The sequence below is a fragment of the Lampris incognitus genome, chromosome 17 (assembly GCF_029633865.1).
Source record: "Lampris incognitus isolate fLamInc1 chromosome 17, fLamInc1.hap2, whole genome shotgun sequence".
NCBI classification, from domain to species: domain Eukaryota; kingdom Metazoa; phylum Chordata; class Actinopteri; order Lampriformes; family Lampridae; genus Lampris; species Lampris incognitus.
The window spans coordinates 23,214,915-23,220,461 of NC_079227.1; positions in this window are offsets into that span (position 1 = coordinate 23,214,915).

Below are 5,547 nucleotides of genomic sequence, written 5' to 3' on the forward strand. Positions count from 1 at the left end.
AGCTGGTAATCTTTACCTGTGGCTGCATTGTGTTCATTTCATATCGAGACTGTCGCCACAATAAGCTGCTTCTTTGCCAAAATGCTTGCACATGTTCATTCACGTTTCTTAGGCGGATTTACACGCCCAGGAAGGCTGACCTTGAGTCAGATCCAAATATTACCTCTCATGGGGCTGTTGAAAGAGATATTCTTCTCCAACAAGATCCGCCGTTCCTCAGTAGAAAACATGGAACCATAAATTGCTTTTCTAAATCAAGCACATCCCCGAAAGGCAATCAAAACCTTGTTAGTATTGACACATTTTTGTCTATGATAGACAACACGTGTCTTGTGAGGCCTCACGCACTCGGAGCATTTGCAGGATTTAATTGACTTCACTGAAATTTCTAAAGGTGTAGGACCTTGACTTCTTAGGTTGCAATGGCATGCAAAAATGCATTTTTTTTCATGTTTTAAGCGGCATGCCATCTTCATTTTGACAATCCACTACAGCAGAATTGGAAGCATAAGCCAGCTCTCCATTAAGCATCTGCTGTCATTATTCATTCAGCCTTGAAACGTTACTGAAATTTGAGGCAACATCAAACCAGTTATCCCAAGTTATACATTCGCATTACAAAACTTTAATCATGGCAAATACAACGCAGATCACTTTTTTTGTGGCTATATTTAAAACTTGACCGTCCGAACGATATCCACTATGCCCCCCCCCCCCATGATCAGCCAGTGTGACTGTGCCATGAACCCATTAGCTGTACTTTGGGTCTGTGCAAGCCACAGTTGCCTACGTCCTTTGTGCCAGCATGCAGCATCTGGGATGGTTTGAGGTTGTGTCAGAATATTGTCATGAAAGTCTGTTTATCGTGGAGTGTACTGACGATATCTTGCAGCAAACAGCAGCCAAAAACATCAAAAGTTCTCTAACAAAGGTCAGCTGAGGTGACAAAACACATCTTTGGTGTCGGGCAAAAACTTTACTAAAGCACTTGCGGTTTTTGTTTTGGACAATTGGACACATAAATCCATTAATAGCCCGTTATTTCAACTCTAAAGGAGACTAACCCTGAGATTCAACGATTAGACATGGATGTTTTGGGAGTAAACGCTCTCTACATAATGGTCGTTTAATTGAAGCCATGCAAATCTTGGGCAAGGGAACATTTTGCGCTGTAGCGTCGCCCTCTAGCGACCGCTATTGGTAACTACATGTTAAACTATGTAGTTTGGCAGTGGAGGTGAAAAGAGCTCGCGTTTCCACCTCGTGTTCATACTCGCTATGACTGAACGTAAATGCAGACTGATGGCCGCGGTGCGGGTTAAACAGGCATATGGTACCAGCATGAGTGAGCCGTCTTCCCCACTCACACTACTGCTGAACTTAAGGACCTCACAACTACTGGGATACAGCATTTGGCCGTCCTACTCGTGTTTTCCTGATGCAGGAACCTGCAGCTCGCCCCCTCTCTTACACTTTCCCTGCAACCAAAAGCTGCACCCTCCTTCCTGCCTGCTGTCACACAGAATGGAAACGACACCTTACCGTGAACCCCATTACTTTTAGATGAGCCACTCACTTTCACTGGTTTACCTGAGACTTGGACCGAGGCTGCAGGTCCCTTTAGGACACCTTTGACAGCAGCTAATTTAACTAAAAAGTGCCAAGCAGGATTAAATACACTTTAGCTAAAAAGAATTAAAAAAAATAAAAAACATTATTCAAGGTGCTCGTTGACGAGGCTATGGTATAACAGGATTTTGTTTTCCATGACAAGTGCGCCAACACTACATAAAGCTACAAAGCACTTTCCTCTATTTAAATTTGGGCTGCACACTGGCCAACCACATTCTCCCAACCCCAGCAACCCGGAATCTGGATTGGGCATACAACATTAGTTGAAACTTCTGAATCATTTTGCAAATTCAACATTTTCATGAATAATTCTGTCTCCCATCATCTTTAGAGCCAGGGGGTAAAACGGCAAGTTAGTATATTGGTGAACAGTGTTGCAATGGCTGCCCAGGGAGGGCCTCTTTCTCTTTCCAACTTTGCCCCCCCCAATCACCTTTTGTTCTCATTGGTCTGCTACTTTTCCATTTAATGTAGACCGTCACGCTTACTACACAAACAGTCTGTCACTGTCAGTTCCTATCATAGAGAGCAAGTAACAAGAAGCAAAGCACCAAAGCGTAGATTGTGGAGGGAGAAGCACAGACCAGTGGGTAGTGAGTCGCATTTATTTATTTATTTCATCTATTGTGTTTTTTACTGGATTGGCTCACCACTTTGCCACAGGCCGGCTAGCCCATCAGGGAAACTCTTAATACACTCTCAGCAGACAGTCTGCCTTGAGTATACCATCCATCATCCTCAAGTCTGCAATCCATGACTGAGCTTTGCTTTTTTTTTTCTTCATGTCTTGATATTGCAAAACACATTTTAACACAAAATTCAAATACATCATCGTCACTCAGCCTTTAACCGTTGATGCACAACCAGGATAAGTTCAAAATGTCTCTCTTTTTATTTTGGCATCGTATCATACAGGTCCAAGCTGCAAGCATAACCGTGTTAAAGAGGTTTTCTGCCCCAACTATTCGATAAGGTTTTGCCCCGTTGCCATGACAGCAACTACAATCAGTAAGAGCTCTCTTTTTGTGTCTTTCCTCTACATTAGTTACTAAATCAGCTACGCAATAACCTTAAAATACACTGGAATCAGATTTTTTTTTTCCTGAAGTACTAGTAAGTGTGTCTCCTTGAAATGTAATACCACATTCCTCTTCATCACATTGCAATGACAGTATTCCCTATGAACAGCCATAGGGAATATTTAACTAATTTCTTTCCTATAGATCAATTGGGTGATCTACAAACTGAATTTCTTAATTTATAAAAAAAACAAAAAAAAACCAGCCTTTGCAAAGTTTATCACCAGATCTAAGAGAAATCCTTAAAGACGCCGTATTTCATGGACAGATAGTTAGGTTTCCAGGGGAGAGACATTTACATCACTCATAAGTTAAAGAATATTAAACGCAACATTGAACGCATCCTATCCTCCCACGCGCTACGCCCCCCTGGCGAAACTCCTCACTGTCAGGTGAAAAGAAGTGGTTGGCGACTCCACGTGTATCGGAGGAGGCATGTGGTAGTCTGCAGCCCTCCCTGGATCAGTAGAGGGGGTGGAGCAGTGACCGGGACGGCTCAGAAGAGTGGGGTAATTGTCCATCCATCCATCCATTATCTGAACCGCTTATCCTGTTCTCAGGGTCACGGGAATGCTGGAGCCTAGTCCAGCAGTCATTGGGCGGCAGGCGGGGAGACACCCTGGACAGGCCGCCAGTCCATCACAGGGCCCACACACATACACACACACACACACACACACACACACACACACACACACACACACACACACACACACACACACACACACACACACACACACACACACACACACACACATTCACACCTAGGGACAATTTAGTATGGCCAATCCACCTGACCTACATGTCTTTGGACTGTGGGAGGAAACCAGAGCCCCCGGAGGAAACCCATGCAGACACGGGGAGAACATGCAAACTCCACACAGAGGACGACCTGGGATGACCCACCAAGGGTGGACTATACCCGGGGCTCGAACCCAGGACCTTCTTGCTGTGAGGCGACCGCGCTAACCACTGCGCCACCGTGCTGCCCAGAGTAGGGTAATTGGCCAAGTACAATTGGAGAGAAAAAGGGGGAAAATCCCCCCCCCAAACAAAACAAAAAACATTGAACGCATCCTCATCAGGGGCGGAGTCGGCATTGTAAACATTCAGGGCTCAGCCCAAACCCAGGGGGGCCAGGGGCATGCTACCCAAGGGAGATTTTGTTCCCATTTACGGCAGGTATATGCACTATTTCTCAAGCTATTTGAGAGAACAGAATGTGTAAAAATCTGTACATCATTTGGGAAAAACATGATAGTTGCCCAGGAAAAAAAGTCATCCTGTAGAGCCAGCACCCTATTTTGTTCTAATTGTTCCCCCACTGTTTTCATCAGTCTGAAACTATAACACAATAAACACGGAGGATGACTAATTTTCATCCCTGCCGCCTAAAAAGAGGCCAAAAGTGTCTGATGCTACTATTTTTAGGTTACATAACGTAGATAGGGTAGGAATTTGCTGTTAACAGCATTACTAATGTTGAAACCTATTTTTGCTTTACTACGTTTACATGTTGTGTTAATGTTATACTTCATTTGGATCCATGCCATAATAATCTGGGCTGCTCTAACACCAAATCCAGGATCCCCAAACATGCCAAGTAAATGTGGTCTTTAATACGCTGAACTGCATATCAGGCCAACAGAGGAAAATTTATTCAAATTATATTAGATTTCTTTAGGGAACAGCACAGTAGGATAAACAGCATGGGCATATATTATGATTTTACGGTACCTTGTTTGATGTACTCCTGGTCACTCTGTTCTCTTTTCCTCCTTCATTGTCCACACACACACACACACACACACACACACACACACACACACACACACACACACACACACACACACACACACACACACACACACACACACACACACACACACACACACACATCTGCGTAGAAATCAAGAGAAAAGAGAAGCTGCTTGTAACTCCAGAACTTGCCTGGTAACCATCACGTCTCCACGCTGTCTTCAGTGTCCAAGTAATCCAGTGATGGTTGTCAGTACAGCCAATGCAACCTAGCAAACAGGAACTTAATGTTCCAACATGTAAACAAATGTAGGCTAAAAAAAACGGGGCTCATGTTGTGGGCTGTGGGTTAATCTATGACAACATGTTTCCTGTTTCTTTGGAGAAGTTTAGTTTCCGTTCATATAAGTGAAGACTTAACGTTTAATCTAACACCCAAAAGAGCCGCTAACACCGCACGTCGCCTACGGCAAAGCTCACGTCAACAAGCCTGACAGCAGCGTAACTCATTTGATTGACAACTGTTTAACAAATACTTATTTGGCGTCAGAGAGGGGCGGGACATCTGTGTGTTTGATTTGACTGTATGTGGAGCAGATTTGGAGCAGGACAACGTTAGGGCGGACCTATAGATGGCCTATAGATATTTCCCAGCAGTGGAACTTTTTCTCCACCGATTTGCCGGTCCGGTCAGAGAGACTGAGGAGAAATGACACAAAGTTGAATTTATTTTAAAAACCTGAAAGATTTGGGGCTTCTGGCGAAACATTCGGTGCCGGAGTCCAAGAAACCCCCTGACTCTGGTCCTCATAAACCTTAAGCAGTGTTTTGCGTTAAATATTGTTTCATACACGACGAACATACTGTAACGTTTTAAAATAAAAACTCAAATATCATGAAGCTGCGTTTTGGAGTCTTTAGTGAAACGTTTGCATAACGACAACGGTACATCTGCTAGTGTATAGATCTGCTATCCATGGCTACTAACGCTCCTCTCTCACCCCGCTACTTCCGGGCTTAACGCGAACCAAGAACGTCTTACATATACGACACTTAAACCTAGAGCGCCCCCTTGTGA